The 17,845-nt window shown below is 40.6% G+C and overlaps 1 protein-coding gene across 5 annotated transcripts in view; it reads right to left on the minus strand.

Annotated features, from left to right (window-relative positions):
- Nucleotides 1-13,321, minus strand: part of sox6 (SRY-box transcription factor 6) — a 133,179-nt gene extending 119,858 nt beyond the window's left edge. For 3 of the 5 annotated variants that reach the window (XM_085343063.1, XM_085343216.1, XM_085342913.1), the window contains exon 1: nucleotides 11,215-12,178. The gene's annotated coding sequence lies outside the window, so the exon portion shown is untranslated. Of the gene's footprint in view, nucleotides 1-11,214; nucleotides 12,179-13,131 lie in introns of those variants that run through there. The other 2 variants (XM_085342992.1, XM_085343140.1) reach the window with 2 other exon arrangements.
- Between the last annotated feature and the right edge of the window lie 4,524 nt (nucleotides 13,322-17,845).

Below are 17,845 nucleotides of genomic sequence, written 5' to 3' on the forward strand. Positions count from 1 at the left end.
ACTTTCAAATGCTTCTTACGGAGCCACTCCTTTGTTGCCCGGGCGGTGTGTTTTGGATCATTGTCATGTTGGAAGACCCAGCCTCGTTTCATCTTCAAAGTTCTCACTGATGGAAGGAGGTTTTGGCTCAAAATCTCACGATACATGGCCCCATTCATTCTGTCCTTAACACGGATCAGTCGTCCTGTCCCCTTGGCAGAAAAACAGCCCCATAGCATGATGTTTCCACCCCCATGCTTCACAGTAGGTATGGTGTTCTTGGGATGCAACTCAGTATTCTTCTTCCTCCAAACACGACGAGTTGAGTTTATACCAAAAAGTTCTACTTTGGTTTCATCTGACCACATGACATTCTCCCAATCCTCTGCTGTATCATCCATGTGCTCTCTGGCAAACTTCAGACGGGCCTGGACATGCACTGGCTTCAGCAGCGGAACACGTCTGGCACTGCGGGATTTGATTCCCTGCCGTTGTAGTGTGTTACTGATGGTGACCTTTGTTACTTTGGTCCCAGCTCTCTGCAGGTCATTCACCAGGTCCCCCTGTGTGGTTCTGGGATCTTTGCTCACCGTTCTCATGATCATTTTGACCCCACGGGATGAGATCTTGCGTGGAGCCCCAGATCGAGGGAGATTATCAGTGGTCTTGTATGTCTTCCATTTTCTGATGATTGCTCCCACAGTTGATTTTTTCACACCAAGCTGCTTGCCTATTGTAGATTCACTCTTCCCAGTCTGGTGCAGGTCTACAATACTTTTCCTGGTGTCCTTCGAAAGCTCTTTGGTCTTGGCCATGGCGGAGTTTGGAGTCTGACTGTTTGAGGCTGTGGACAGGTGTCTTTTATACAGATGATGAGTTCAAACAGGTGCCATTCATACAGGTAACGAGTGGGGGACAGAAAAGCTTCTTACAGAAGACGTTACAGGTCTGTGAGAGCCAGAGATTTTCCTTGTTTGAGGTGACCAAATACTTATTTTCCACCCTGATTTACGAATAAATTCTTTACAAATCCTACCATGTGGATTCATGGATTTTTTTTTCACATTCGGTCTCTCACAGTTGAAGTGTACCTCTGGTGCAAATTACTGACCTCTGTCATCATTTTAAGTGGGGGAACTTGCACAATCGGTGGCTGACTAAATACTTTTTTGCCCCACTGTATCTCTTTGATTAAACAGCGCATACTCTGAAGCTCGCAAGAATGTGTGATTCTTTGCGAGTGCTCTAAGCTTCCCAAAGTAGACCCCGCTTTGCAGAACATTCCTTATGGTTTCAAGTTCAATTGGCTGTGAACGTCCACTCATACATGCTGCACCAAAATCATAAAAAAGCCCTTGTTCGTGTTTTGTTTTGAACAATGTTTGTGAGACGAGAGCTACTCGGTGTGCACATTTAGGTTTGTTTTTTTCTTTTTAAAAAAGGAGAAGATCAGCTGTTTTTGGTATCGTATTCATTGGTGCATTTTTACCTAATAGCTTAAGTTGTAAAGCTCCTCTGCTGAGATCTGTTGTAAAGATGATACCATAACATGACTGCTCTGAGGCACCATGAACTCTTTCGTGCTTAGATATTCTACAAAGGCTCTCACACAGACACACACACACATAAAACACCCACAGGCTAATACATACTATGTTTTTTCTCCTCTGAATATTCATCCATGTTTCCACATCATCTGCAGGTCTCCTAATCACAGTCACTTCCCCTTTAATCACAGAGCTCTAATTAGGTCCTAATAAACCATTTTGCCATCCTCTTGGAGCGCCTCTGTGTCACTCACACATCAAACCATGAAATACTATATTAAGGGGCTGTCAAGCTCAAAGGAAAGCTCCTCCAGCAGCAGTGATACAGATACTGCAGGCACACCCTCCTACACTAATTGAAATTATCGAAAGCTCTGCTTACATGTGACACTTGGCCATGTCTGAAACCATAGGCTGAAGTACAGCCGGCAAAAGCATGACGGTTGTGCCAGCGCTGAGGCTCTACTGGTTTCTCTGATGTCGGATAATTGTTTAAACCTGAGTGGATATGGCACAGGGCCTCATGCTGCTTGTTCTGCCAAAAGAGTAAACAAAAAATGTTCTCACTAGCACTTTGCTCCTCTGTTTCTTCTATTCTGACTCAGTCCAGAATGGGCTTCAAGGAAAGCCTCATGATTCCATGTTCATCTTGGAGAACCAGTGTTGGGGATGATGATCACTGACCACAAGTTGATAATGATGACTGTTTAATTAGAAGCCTTTCTTTGGCCTGGCCACAACCCAAACTCCTCCACCCTGCAGATGGTAACCAATAAATTTAGCTTTGCTGAAGATGAGGAGGGACATTGTACCTCCTTAATCTACCCCACCCCTAACCAAGAACACAAAGCCTTTCTCCTTACTAACACAAAAAAACCGTAGCTATGCTGAACAAGGAAACCTCTGAAGTCTAACAGTCTGTGTACACATACACCTAAGTCAAGCGGTGGTGTTTTCACAGGCTGTCAAGTTTCATTTTTATATATTCTTCTTAATTCGCCTTTTTAGGAGCGTTTTCTTTTCCTGGTCAATATAAAGTTTGTCATTTGTTTGTGCAATATCCTTTTTTCGTAACTGAAGCATAATTGCATTTTCACGGTAATGTTTAGGAAATACAAACAAGCACTTGGTTACAGATACGCAAAAAGCTGCTTGCTGCAAATGCATTAGGGCTATGTTTGGAAAGCTGAAGCCTCTTTAGCGGTTCGCAAAAATACTGCGACCATCTCAGCGTGAAACGTCAACTTGAATATCACTGGGTCCAAACTCCAGCTACCACAGAAGACTTTAGTTGCCTGACCATCCACCCTGACCTCCTCCGTATGAGCTGACGTACAGGAACATAATCCTCCAAACAACATTTGACAGCGAGGGTAAATTGCAGCTGGAAATTAGTCACATATTGTGGTGTGTAGAAGGTGAACTTGAATATTGTGCAATAATGGAGCAAAAAGCAGAATTTTTTTTTAAGTTGTATATTTTACACACCATCCTGTCTTGTGGAAAAAAAGATTAAGTGTTGACATTCTTTCCTGTCCAATCCCTGTACGTCCCTACCCACCACCTGCCAATCATCTTGCTTCACACGGGCCTCCTCCCAGAGATTTCTACAATCATATGCCTGGCAGAAACACCACTCTGTGTTTTGTATGTGTGCGTATATTGTATGTGGGCGGGTGGCGTGTGCCAGAGTGGCTATCCCATAAGATTTTCAAAGACGCTCATGGGAAACTTTCTGCACGGGCCAAACCCCAGTCTTTCTCTGTCATTTCAGCAGATTTCTCTTTTTTTAGTACCATTCATGAAACAGGAGATTGTCACAGATGGTACTCTCTCTGATTTTATTCTTCAAGCTCCGAGTTGCCTTTTTTTTGGCCTTCATTGCTAGAGCTGCACTTTGCTTATAAATGTACAGCTGAGCCAATCAGAGGTTTCTTGTGCAATTTAAGAGTGGGTAAAATGTTTCCACTGCCTCCAACAGTTGTTTCTAAAGTATGAATGTTAACTCATGGATCTTCAAAAGAACAAGCAGATGGTTGTTAATTCAAATTTGGTTTAAGCTGAAAGTTCATATTTTCCAGCATTAGTGTTTCTGTTATGGTTCTATAGTAGCACAAGTCGTCAGAGTGATGGATAAAAATATTTCCAGCTGCTTCTCTGATGCTACAAAGACATATACTCGCAGACTCAAATTAAGGACACTAAATGTTATCAATCACCTCGAAAATGTAACATTTTCCCTGTGAAAAATTCACCAACTGTGGGTCAGGACAAAAATCCATTTCTTGGACTGAAGAAGACCAAGTTTAATCTCAACGTCAGAGGGGTCTGGGGCGACGTGAATACCAACATCATTATTTGTGCAGAGTTTTAGTCTCAGAAAATCTACTTTTAGCTCATCTTTTTACCAACAGTGCCTAAACACCCCCCCGCCCCACTTCACTAACAGAGTGAGTGGGAGAGAGGGGATAACAAAGACAGACATCCAGAGCGGGAGAAAGACAGAGACCAAGAGAAGATTGCGGTCGAGTCTGCTGAAGCCATTTTCTCATAATGCACATTAAGAGCACAGATTTGTAACACATCCAAGTAACTGTATAAAGAAATTATTCAGAAAGGCAACAAAAGACCAGGGCAAGAAGAGATGCTATGGTTAAACTCATCAGAACTTTAGCCACAAGACCCTTTCCATTTATTCCCCCACCCTCCCTCTTTGTCACTTTGATTTATTTTTGGCTTTGTACATTAGTGTTTTCCTCGGGAGAAGCTGTTGGGAAAATGACTTCTGGCCCAGTACATCCTTTTCTTTTCCATAACTTCCTCGCCTGTTTTAGATGTCACCGTAGCTGCTCCATGATGCAAGTGCTTGATCAGGGTTTGTTTCCACCCAAGAGGGACAACACACAATATGTGGAGAGCTTAAAAATTTAGCAGCAGCAAAGAGTTTTTATATAGCAAATAGTTTTTATGAAAGGCTTGCCTTTTAAAAAATAATGAACTCTACAGGTGGCATTTATAACACATTAAAGGCTCTTTGTTATAGCATTTACTGTGCGCACACCATTATAAATCGCGCATATCAGCTAGCGTTCTGCTTTGTGAGTCCAAGTTGGAGATTACGACAAAATTGATCATTATTTTCACTTAGCTTCAGTGCACAGTAAAAAAAAAAAAACAATATAGATGTGCATATGTGCATTAATGCTATGTACAAGCGAGCAGGCAAATGTGCACACAGAAACAATCGTGTGCTCAAAAAAAAATAGCTCCCGGTATCGTTAATGCTCCACCATAGAATAATGAAGCCAAATTGGCTGGCTTAGATGCAACTGTGAGGCATATTTTACATCTCATGTCAGATCAAGCTGGCAGATGCCAAGCCGAGCTATTAAACTCCACCAATTGGATAATGCCTAATTGTTCGGCTTTAAAGGACCGTGGAGACCTGCTTAACTTGAATACAAAAATAACTACTGCCTTCTGAGAATATAGAGTGCATAAAACATTGTAAAAAACATTAATACTTGATTAAATTGTATAAATGATTTCGGTCCTAAATGCTGAATTGCTTGATGCATTCTTACAGCGTGGGTATTCATGACAAATGAGAAATTCAAATACGTGCAATATGCCATATTTGCACAGCTTCTCCCTTATTAGATAGCGAGGTTTTTATGGCATTCCCTCACATTATATTTACACGAAAACCCCCGGTGTCACAGCTGCCCGTGCTGGCTCAAGTTATTTTCATGGAGTGTTTTAATGCTTCCTCCAAGGCAGCAGCTTGCCCATGGGATGGCCTGATCCGCACACAATGGGAGGAATCACAAGGAAAAGGCTTGTTGTGATGCTTTTGTGTGTAAGCAGCGCAAAGGCCCACATTACACTAATCTCTTTTCCCTTGTTCACTTACAAGACACAATCTCAGGTCTTCAGAGCTTCTACAATTCTAATAGGGCAGAAATCACTTGGGGCAAAAGATCACAGCTTCTTCTTCTTCTTTTTTTCATTAGTCCCAGTATGCTGGAGCAAGGTCACTAATATACACGCACACACATATGCAGACCATATATCTGTCTATCTGTTAAAAGCACATGCGCTGACAAATAAGCACTTTTTCCTCTGCAGCTGAAATTAAAGTGTAGCACGACCGCAGTCAGTGAAAGCTGCTGGTGAGTCAAAATAATAATTAATGCACGACTCTTTCAGACTGTAGCTAACAAAATGGTTGCCACAAAAACAGGGAGAAAGAAACTTTTTTTTTAATACCCGAACTGTAGCACAAAAAAAAAAAAAAAAAAAGACACGAGGGCGACACAAATGTTTGTTTAAAATTCAGTTTCAACCACCTGCACTCTTTTTGCACAACCTGACAGTTCTCAGTCTTGGTCTGTATGCTGTTTGTGCAAGTGTACTAATGCCTGTGCCCCTATTCCCGTGTGTGTGTGTGTGTGTGTGTGTGTGTGTGTGTGTGTGTGTGTGTGTGTGTGTGTGTGTGTGTGTGTGTGTGTGTGTGTGTGTGTGTGTGTGTGCGTGCGTGCGCAGGGACTCCAAAATCCACCACATTTTAATTACTGCCCGGCTGCACTGTGTTCCTCTTTGATATGGAAATAGAGGCAACCATCTTCACACAGCCACTGTACAAATCTTCATGTGATTCATAAAAAACAATGAGCCGGGCTAATTCCTCCACCTGATTACAGTCCCAGACCTGTGTCAGAGAAATGCGGCCACCAACGCCTTTCCAATTAATTCTACATATTAATGGGTGATTTAAAAAAAAAAAATCAACAAAGGCTACTTACCATAGCCTAGACTGTTGCATTTTGAAGTCAAACTTAATTATGCACAACTATGCTATGGACTGAAAGAAAATGTCCAATTATTTTGAGAAAAACATATTCGGTGGGAGAGTGAATGATGCAGATCAAAATGGGCCACTTACATTACTTGTGCAATTATACAGTTCCTGTGATGATACACATATTTAGGTTTTATTTTTATTTTTTTTAATCTGTAATCTTGTAATGTCAGCAATACCGTTCACTTAGAGCAGCCAGGGGGACACTGAGATCTAACAGAGCAGAGGGAAAAACCGCTGCTGCCTTTGTTGAGGTTCAGTAAGTGTTGGCGCACATATGTGTTAGTAGTAAAAAATAAACAAGAAATAGCACACAATAAAGTTGAATCTTTGACATTAAAGGAACCTGTGTTCTTGAAAAAAAGCACAATATTAAAAAAACCTCTCTCATTCAGATTGAGGCAATGTAACAGCCAAAGCTGTGCGAAATTTCAAATGAGGAACCTTAAGATGCCTTTTGAAACAGCTGGTGTACTACACTCGCTCGCATGTGTCTGCCTGGCTCCACATTATCACAGCTTTTCATTTAAGAGGCTGACTTGATGGAGGTGATGCCCCACTGTCCGCTCTTTCTGGCTCCACTGACCCTTGATAGCATCGGTATTTTTGCCTGTGAGAGCTGACAATTTTCTAAACAGCGAAGAGCCATAATTAATTTAGTGACATTAATTAGTGGCGTGTTACTAAGTTGTCAAGAACTCGTTGTTGAAGGGTAAAATTGCCAAAAGAAAATGCTATGGCACCGCTTCTTATCATTGTTGGAAGATTGTGCAGCAAATTAGATAACACTTAGAAAGACAGATGTCACAACACGTGCTGCCACATTCATTAACTCCTGCGGTCCTTCAACAGTCCCCCGCCTCGCCTCAAACTTTACCAGGCCTGCTGTTCTTTACCTCCTCTTATCCTGTTTATCATTAGGTCCTAGCTATAGCTTCCCCTCTCCCAGACCACAGTCTACTCTTGACCTGTCACTTGGAATAAAATAGCTGTTTTTTGTAAACCCCCCCCCCCAAAAAAAAAAAACAGTACAAATGGAAAGACAAGTGTCCAAAGTCCCAGTGATGATATGTGTGTTGAGAGAGATGTAGTGACTTTTTGGATTTTGACATTTCAGATCACAGTCAACAGTAGTTTTATCTGTTGCAAGAGTAAAGCCATTCTTGCAGAGTGTCCACATGTATGCAGGCATGCCAAGCCCCCCGCCCTTCTCTCTCTCTCTCTCTCTCTCTCTCTCTCACACACACACACACACACACACACACACACACACACACACACACACACACACACACACAGGATAAATAACATAACAGTACAACAAGAACAATTGAAAAGAAATGGAAAGTTAAAGAACTCGAGCCGAGCGGAGCCACCTCATTACAAACTCAACTTTTTTATGAAATAATCTGCACACACTCATACACATATTGTTATCGTCATTCACGACACTGCACAGTTTGCATGTGGCAAAATATTATTTGCATTTCTGAATAAAGAGATATGTCGCTGCGAGTGCATTTTATTTTCCTTGTGCGCGTGTCAAATCAGCTTATCGTGAGCGGAATTGGTTGTAATATCATTAAAGAATTCATTTTGGCAAGGGAACACACTCCGAGTGAGACTGTTCGCAGAAGAGCAAGGCCGTAAAACGAAACCTACACACACCAGCACCTTCATTTGCATGAGTGTGTGGCTTGGAGTTAAATAACAGTTTTTTAAGCATTAAAATAACATAACATGGGTAAGATATATCATCACTGAGACGGGGACTTTTTCTTCCCCCCTCCCCCCCTTTACAGTTATGCCAAATGTACCCTCTGCGTTAACAGAATCAACCGTTAATAATCAGATAATCACATATATGAGCAAGACATTAATATTCACAGCATCACATGAAGCACATTTCTTTCAGCGCCCCTTTTCTCGCCCTCCTTCCCTCTCACTCGCTCCCATCTTTTTCTTTGATCCCACGAATTGCTGGCTCAAGAGCTTTAAATTATAATAATAATAATAATGATAATAATAATAAATCCTACCTGTGTATGAGGACAGTTAAAGGCAAGATTTGAGGTTTATTCAGTTTGTGTTTTTTTTGTCTGAACTCATTTTAAAATGGCCTCATCATTTCTCTTCCACTCAGTAAAACAAATATAAATTATATAAATATAAAATCACCATGTCATGCAATACTGGAGACACTGGACATGGACAGAGCAGCAGCTAGTGAGGCTTCCTCCCTTCATGCCAAACTGTAGGTCCTAAAAAACTTTGAACTTACTGGCAGATCAGTGTTAGCGACCCTACATCTTATGCTGAGTCCAGGTGGGAAATGCTGCCTTATTTCTCAGTCTTGCAAAAAAGCTCAAGTCTCACCCCAAATAACAAAACGCAGATTAGTCTTTGAAAATACAGGAAAGGTGCAAGGCCAGGCAACATTACATAAGATTTTATTGCCCTGTATTATGTATCAGAGAAACATACAAATACACAGATTAGTTGAGTTTTAATAGATTTGTTTCCAATTTCAGTGAAATAAATGCGCACATGTCAGTGGCAGTATTGATTTAAAAAGAAATACAGTGAATATTTCAAGGGGATCACACTGCCAAAATTAGTTACACTTCACATTCCTTCGACTATAATGCACATTTGAGCTGCATGTACCAATTGTGCAGTAGGTCATTAATTAAGTTGCCGGTAGTTCTCATGTGGAAAAATAAGTGAGAAAGGTTCAATAAAAGCCAGCGCGGCTGGCATCAAAAAGCTCTAATGCCGCTTTTCACTCTTCCCTCTCTCGCTCTTTTGCTGAGCGACACGCTGAGCTGCACAAGCCGTCAGAGACAAACTCTTATAGAGACAGAGCCGAGTGTCCCTGTATAGCAATCAGGACAATGTGCTGAATGGGCAGTCTAATTATAAATGTGCCATTTAGACTTGCATTTGGTCTCCAGAACCGGCTTACCTTATGAGGAAACGTGCGTAAACAGCCACAGTAAGAGCAACTGTGCAAAACAAAATGCCACACGGACTAAAAACTTTACTTGGGCGGAGGAGCGGACTACCGAGTGTTCTTATCACTGTGGCAAAAATAATAATAGTAATGCGCGGGAGGGCTATCTGGGTTTGAGGTCTTAAAACGGGGGGGGTGCCGGAGTTAATTACAGTGTCATTAATTAGCCACAGGTGTGTCGTTTGTGTGGACGAAAAATGCACGTGCTCGGCGCTGAAAACACAGAAGAAGAAGAAGAAACAGAAAGGGGGGGGGGGGGGGGGGTGTTTAAACTGTTGTCATAGTGGATTCCCGTCTTATTAAAATGTTATTAGAAGTCCCGCAGTAGCCTCAGAGTGCTGTTTTTTTTTTTTTTTGTTGTTGTTGTTTTTTTACTCAGGGAGTGTGTCTAATTTTGAAAAACGTCTTAAAATGAGGGGGCACTCTACACCCGCTGCTGCCGAAATTAATGATCTTGGAGTGATATTTTAGGAAATCTTCAATTTTTCATAAACCTGCAAAATCAATTGACGTGCGTGCAAAAATAAATATTTCCTCAATGAGCAGTGTGTCTGAAATTTAAGTGCTTTTTAGTATCCTAAAATATGACCAAAATCTGGCGTCTCTAAATATCTAAAAAAAAACATTTTATACTGGAAGGCCTTACTATTCATTGCTGGAACTGTCTTGCGGCAACAAACACATAAAAGGTGAGAAAATATCTCCTAATGGACACATGTACAGTTCTCACAATGGAACTTCTGTTCCGTTTATCCCGGGAGCGAGGAGCTTCAGATATTTCGGCTTAAATGGAAAACTGTCTGTTCGAGTACATCTTCTCTAAATGGACAAGCCCCGCGATTGTTGAATTTAATTTATGGCTTATGCATTCTTTTGGGGTCAATTCCCCTGACCCCCGGAGAAAGTTAAGGAAGAGCAAATTCCCAGGCTGCACGGCTTCAAGAAACTCCGAGGTTTCGGACAGGAAGAAAAAAAAAGATTAGTGGGGGTCTGATAACTTCAGGCAACAAAGGTTCTGGATGCACGAGGGTATAATGAGACATAAGCGGAAGGTTCAAATAAACTTGTCTACCTCACATGTGGACAGGAACCTACCGGGACGCACGTCACTGTCAATGAACGGTACCGCTCTGTGGACAGAAGGGAAACTGCCACCAGCAGAACAAAGTTACAGGGCGCTGTAAACACGCACAGAACACCGCAACCAACCATCAAACATTTAATAGCTGATTAAGAATCAACACTCGGCAACGATAGATAGTTGAAACGTTATCGGTGGCAGCGGTCGGGGTTGGTCTAAGCGCTGCAGATTGCACTGTGCAGCCTGAGTCCGCCCGCACGCTCCCCGCTGCTGAAAGGGAGAAGAAAAAGAAGATGATTTTAAAGCTCCGAGCGATGAATCGGGCTGCCGCAGAGTTTACTTGTGATAAAGTTCAGTAAACGCGCTTTTTACGAATTACGAGGTCACCAGAGCCACTTCCAACCAGCACTTCACGCGTCACTCTCGTCTCGCGTGTAGACTTGGCTTGTTTGAGGTGAAAGCGACGCACCAGACAGTCTCAGTGATTAAAGTTTGACAGTCATTCTCCGAGTCTCAAAATGTACCGACTCGAGAAAGCTTTGCACACAGTTTACTTTGTAAAAAAAATAAAATAAAAAACAATAATAGTAGTTTTAAAGCAAAACGCGCGCAAGGTTGTGTGATCGCTCGCGCTGACAGCGCGCTCGCCTTTAAGGAATCAGCAATTAAACACAAGGTGGAAATATAAGGAGAAGGAGGCATGTTGGAAAAGTAGAGAAAACGTGTTGTTTACCTTGTTGGTGTGAGCCGTGCTGATGATTGCCTACTTTTGCGTCCTTCCCCGTGCGCAAAGAACAGCAACTAGTCTCGGCTATACTTTACTGAAAATGATCACCGAGCTATCTGTTGAGCGAAAACTTAAGTCTGCTCACTCGGGGCCATAGGAGGGGATCCCGTCCACTCTCTGTGAAGTTCAGTTGTACAAAACTACAAGTACCTTTTGTTAACCGTCTATCTGGTCTTTATCTCCCTCTCTCACACACTCAGACAAGAGAAGACGATGCTGTCAATCTTGGCAATCAATGCGCGCAGCCATGTCGCAAGTATTCAAAGCATTTCCCGTCGTGCAACATCAGAAAGTGAGTGGCCAGGGCATTGATCTGAGGAAGGCAAAGAGGCAGGACTCCCCCTCCTCCTCCCAGACAAGAGATACGGGAGAGAGAGAGAGAGAGAGAGCGAGAGAGAGAGAGCGCGAGAGAGAGAGGTGGCGAAATAAAAGTGGAGACAGGGAGGATGGCTGTTAGCTTACTGCCCGCTTTTAGTAAGTTTAATAAGCTTACTTAAATTAACACCACTTACAAGCTACACAACAACTGAAAACTTAAGGGCGACCTTTCCACCCCAGAGTTTTTCTTCAGTGACACTTTTTTTTTCATTTGTCTCGTTAGGAAACGAGTAATTCAGCGACCCCTCCCACTTCAGTCAAAGTTTATTATAATTATTACTATTGTTTCTTAAGAGGAAAATGCGGTCATCTGTGAGTATAGGTGACGAGATCAGGTGAGCGATAGGCTGTTTTATTTTTATTTACTTAAGTTTTGTGATACAACAGCATGTATTTGTGTGAATTAATCACCGTTTAAAATATAGCAGCATTAGATTCGGTGTTCTTTATAGTTTGTCACGGTGTCCTATACGCCTAGTTTTCATTTTCACACCATCCAGAAGGCTGCAGCTTCTTCTTCCTCTTCAGATTATTTCTAATTTAATTGACTGAGTCTCACATTATGCATTTTTGATTTTTTTGTGTAGATTTTAAAAAAAATATTATTTATTTATTTCATCATACGCGCATTTCTTGCCAGTCAATTAAGTACATGCAAGTATTGTCACGATATATACTTACTGGAACACAAGTGAATTATTACATTTTATAAAAACGTGTCAAAAAATAAAAGACTTGTCGGTGACTGTCTTACTGTTTAAATTTACACACTTATTTCAGAATTTTGATATACATGTATATATTATTTTGTAAATAATTAAAAACAAACACACACAAATTTATATATTGACCAGTATAACGTTAGAAAATAATGGAAAATTGTTCGAAGCGTTACGTTTAAGTTTTACTTTCATAAACGACATTTTACTGTAGTTTTGGTGTATTTGTTCTTAAGTTTTAACACAGAAACTAAAAATAAAATAACCATTATGTACCATCAGTACGTTAACGCAGAGCTATTGATTAGCAGGTTAGACTGGATACAGCTGAAATACAAAACGCCTCATTTTTTTAAACAGATTCAGCAAATGTAAGTTGACATCTGATATTACTCAAAAATCCAGCTACTGGGACCTTACAGGCAGACCCTCACTTGCAATAACAGAAGATTTTACTGAGAGGAATTTATCTGTCACGAACAGAGCATATGTTTTAGATAATCAGCTGGGTTTGGATGAGGCCCACAGCTATCATTCAAAAAAGGAATCTCGGTAGAAACGTGCACATATTAAAAAAATGTAATTTAATTTAAAAAGAGGAGAGAGAGATCTGACAACGTTGTAGCTTTGAAAAACATCAGCAACATTTTGTGACCAGCAGAAAATACAAATAATAATAATAATATTAATAATATTAATAAAAGGTAGAAGTCCGTTAGTTAACATGCCATAAGTGTCACATAATAGAAATGAGAAAGTTACTTACAAAGACAGGAGACAGCAGAAGAAAATTCTGATTGTTAACTGCAGAATGACATGAGCTGAGCTGAAAGAAGGAGGGGAAGCAGAGGAAGAGAGAGAGAGTGACAGAGGAGAGAGAGAGGGGGGGTGAGAGGGAGGGAGAGAAAGAGAGTGAGGCAGAGAGAGAGAACAACTTCGCGACAGATGCGAGTCCTGAGCGTCTCACTTTCCCTTTCTTGCTGTTCCAGGTGAAGCAAAACACACCAACACCACATCTACATCAAAGACCTTCAAAATGCTCCTGTGCGCGTTACAATGCACACACTGCATGCTTTTCTCCACTGAACTTCTACAACACTGATAGCCTGCAAGTTAAGTATTAACTTTTTTTTTCCCGGCAGTGTGCGAAATGTCAAAGTTTACATTTAGCTACGAATAAATAAAGAAAGACTTACCTTTAACACTGAAACTTTTCTACTGTCACACTTTTAACCTGAGCCCCTCTTCTAAAGCTATAACGATCTGATTCACATCACCAAATTTAATAAAAATCATACAGAGTAAAAAGCTTTGCACCATAAAATTGCATATGATCCTATAACAGTCTGACACCGTGTTTTTCCGGATGCATACATGATGATTCTGTGTTGTTCCTGCTGTTAGTGTACCTTCTTTAACGAGCGGAGTTTTTTCTTTCACCGCTTGCACTTGAACGTGTGTTGGATGTGTCTCATGCGCCACCTTTTGGTCACTGTGTGAAGCTCACCTGCAAGGAAAAAAAAATCTCTTTAAAGACAGACAATCAGTGCATTTAGGGAAAACACCTTTATTTTATTTATTGATCTTTGTTTTTAAAGTTGGACGTTCAATTTTTATTTGGTTAACATTGACCAAACGGCAATAAGGAGTGCAATGGCATTACCACCGGTTTCCATTGTTGCTGCTTCAAAAGTGACAGTGTGAGTAGGGTTAAAAGAAAAAAAAAGGGTGCAAAACAATATGAGTCATTACATTTGTTTAACGTGTATTTATTTCCAGACTTTGCTCTGTTCAGTGACAGATGATTGTGCAGCTGAACAGGTGCCCGCAAGTGCCAGATAGTTCTCTAAATACAAATATAGGCTACTTTTACAGAGGTGACTGTAATGGCTTCCTCTTTATAGTTCAGATGGTAGTGCGCGAAGCCTGTGTGAAGAGCAAAAGACAGTCCAACTTGTTGGGGGGTAAGGCAGACACATTTGCATACCCTGTGAGTCTTTGATGCATCTTGAAATTCAAGTCTAGCCCATAAATATTTGAAAAGGAGAGTGCATGAAAATCAACATTTTTGTTACATTAAATTAACATGTGTTCTTCTCCTGTTCTGCATGGTTAATTAGAGAACACCATTGAGTCAGTGAGTGAGGATTGGGGGGGGGGGGGCTGCTTTGATTACACTGCAACCAGAGGAGGTTTCAAAGGTGTGCAGCTGATTCATGCTTAGGAATACAGTCATTAGTATCTCAATGAGCAGCCAAAATTATCAAAATTCCAAAGGAAGATTTTAAAAGTTCTACTTTAAACCATTTACTTTTCATTCTACAGCAGTTTAGGTGTCTGTCTCTGGACATGGGATCTCCTTTGACACATACAAGTTTGTTTTAACCCCATATTTATGAGCAGTGCACAGACAATAAGTGCTTGTTGCAGTTATACGTAGATACACAGCAATTTTAAGCACTTGTTTAATATCTACACCCATGACGGGTGTATAAATGGGTAATATTTGCTTGATAATGTAGTATATAGCCCTATTTTTAATATAAAAAAAAATCTAAACAGTGCCACCTTCATATAATCCTAATCCATCTTACATTTGGAAATGTGCAGGCAGAAATGTGCAGACACACCTTTGCTTTTCATTTTTAATGCACTTTGCAAGTAGTTGTGCATGCAGGTTTGGTGGTCTAGGTAAAAAGTAAATGCTGGTAGTTCTGCTCAGCTGTTACTTCCATGACACTGGGCGCAGTAAGTGACTCCAAAATGTTGCAATAAATACAGTTTCTTAAGTTTCTTTTCTATCTATTAATACAGTTTATATTTTGTGTTCTATAAAAAAATGTAAATGTATGAGGAACTGTAAGATTTTCAGTGACTAAGACCCTTACCTACCATTGGTTAGATGATCAGTTAAAAACGCCGACAAGGTTCAGCTGTAAGTGATCAGTGTCCGCCCAACCAACATAGCTTACTGAATGCCAGATATAGCAATTAACTCAAACACTATTTGCATACGTGCAAATGATCTATCCCAACTGGACTTGCAACGTGGGATGCGCTGTTCTCATTAGTTGACCCAAATCTCTTACTTGTAACTCTGGATTTCATCAAAGTTTAGTCAGGATCTAATATTTCCTTTCAAGTTAACAGCGAACCCCTGATAAATCATGTCGAAATAAGGAGTGCAACATGCCAGTTCTAATGATGTAGTGATGAGCGACATCATCACGCTGCCTGTGCCAACAACGCTACAAATGTACACATACAACTCATGTATGATGGTCAGTGATGTGCGGTACTGTACATTTAAAGTGCTTCTGAACACGTTACCTGCACTGTCTTATTTGAGGTACAGTCAGAAATCTGGTTATGCGAGCGAGTATAACACAGATTACTCCGAAGAATTTAATTTTTCCACAGCTGTTATATCTTTCAGTAAAACACATTTTTCAAGCTGCAAAGTAAATGTCCTACCATTTTAATGCTGATAGACTTATTAAAAAAATTTAAATAGTGATATGTCATGATCTTTTTGTTACGTAGCTCTGAAGATCCAAGATGCACAGCATTCTCACTGAATGCAGTAAATTTCACTTATTTAAGTGTGTATGTGTACATGGAGCTGCTAGACTAAAGACGAGGCCCAGGGGCATTTGGTTCATTTGCAAAGTAATTGCTTTTATGTACAAAAAACTCATTCACTGTAGGTATTGTAAAAGCTTTCCGTTTAGGGAAACATGAGATTAATTCATTGTTTAGCGTAACACAGCACCTTTTCAACATTCACTTAATGATTCATGTTGGAGGAATTGTGTTGTCTATAATAGGCCAATAAAGAAATGCCTCAATACGTAATAAACATTTGTACCTCTCTGATGATCCCATTGTTTTAAAAAAAACATTAAAAAACTAACAAAGTGGCTTCAACATAAAACAATTCAAAAATAGGAATTGTTTTCTTTTTGGGGAAAGCTGGGCCAATGCGGTGCAGCATGAATGTTATTCAGCTTTCCCTCTATTCTTTATATAGCGTGCACACACGTTGGGAAGAATATTCAGTGATTCCTAGCTCTTCAATTATTCAACAAATTCCATTTCTTACATATTAAAAAATGTACCGTATGTGGAACTTGAAAATGATAAAACAGCATAAAATACTATTTTGAAATCAAAGCACCTATTGCATGGGCTTTCTTGGTTTTGTATTTGTACAATTGGACCACAATCCGGATCCCCACAGTGTGCAAAGGAGGCACCAGTTGGGTTTTCCACTGTAGCCTAATTCTTATTCACTGTAACAATAATATTTATGTGATTGAAATAGGTATCACTGGGAATCGCAGGCGGATTTCTCCTTTCTTCTTCATGTCACAGGAAAACTATGAATATGTTACAAATGCATTGTGCGCTGTAGTGAAGAACACAGACCTGAGAACAAGGTCAGACTGCTCAGCGTGGTGTCAAGAGGCTCTCTCTCTTTCAAGCAAAGGCCTTTAAAAAAAAAAGCAACAAAAAGTCAAAGCCTTAACCTAATCAATGTCATCTGAAGAGCACTGTAAACACTTGCGCGAGGCTCTTTTATGCTTGGATTTTAAGTGAGACATTTTATTTTCTTGTATAAAAGCTACTCTCTAGCAAACATTTCTGTCAGGACGCTGAGCAGCGGTTTTTCTTCTTGTGGAAAAAAAAAATCACTTCTGAAGCCAGTAAGTATTTAGTAAAGGATTAATGCGGGAGGCCTTGATTGCGTTTAACAGAACAGGACCCAATTAGCATAATAGGCCCTCTTTCATTCTCTTTGAAGTCCAGAGCATAGAATAACAAATGTATATGAACCGCCAGCCAAACGTCAATACATGGAAATGCCACAATCCTCGGTGGAGGGTCTTGGGTGAATTTTTTGCAAGAGGAGGGGAAAACATCCCATCTTATTGCAAAATAAGCAGAACAGTGGATGTGATTGGTCTTCTAGCCACCAGGGCCAGCGTGCTCTGTGGGGCCCTGATCCTGGAGGATCAAGATGGAAGCAGAAAGGATGTAGCTGCTGGAGGGTGGGGTGGGTAGGCGGGGGGTGCATCCCCTCTCTCTCTCTCAGGTGTTTTTAAAGCACACTGTGATGCGGATGAGTAAAAGTAATTACTCTCCAATTAAAGATAAAGATGTCACTTGGGAGGGAGCTGCAACACAAAGGCTCGCCATGCAGAGGAGGGCGAGGGCAAAGTGTGCGCATCACATCCTACAGCTGCAGCGGGACGAGTCATGATAAATGTAACGTGATAAATATTTGTGCTGGAAACTGCAGTATTTGGTAATAACGGCGCAGTTGAGCTTTCCATTTAAAAACATATTCTCTGCATTATTTTTCCTTTTGAATCCGAAGTTCAACACATGCATTTCTCAGAGGTTTCTTTTACAATTGCAATGGAGACGTAGTTCATGATTTAAAGATATGAATTCTGTACTTCAGAATCCAGAGTTAT

Source organism: Diplotaxodon limnothrissa, linkage group LG1 (assembly GCF_057381915.1).
Source record: "Diplotaxodon limnothrissa isolate DT_005_m linkage group LG1, D_limnothrissa_male_GT1.1, whole genome shotgun sequence".
In the NCBI taxonomy this organism is placed as follows: Eukaryota; Metazoa; Chordata; class Actinopteri; order Cichliformes; family Cichlidae; genus Diplotaxodon; species Diplotaxodon limnothrissa.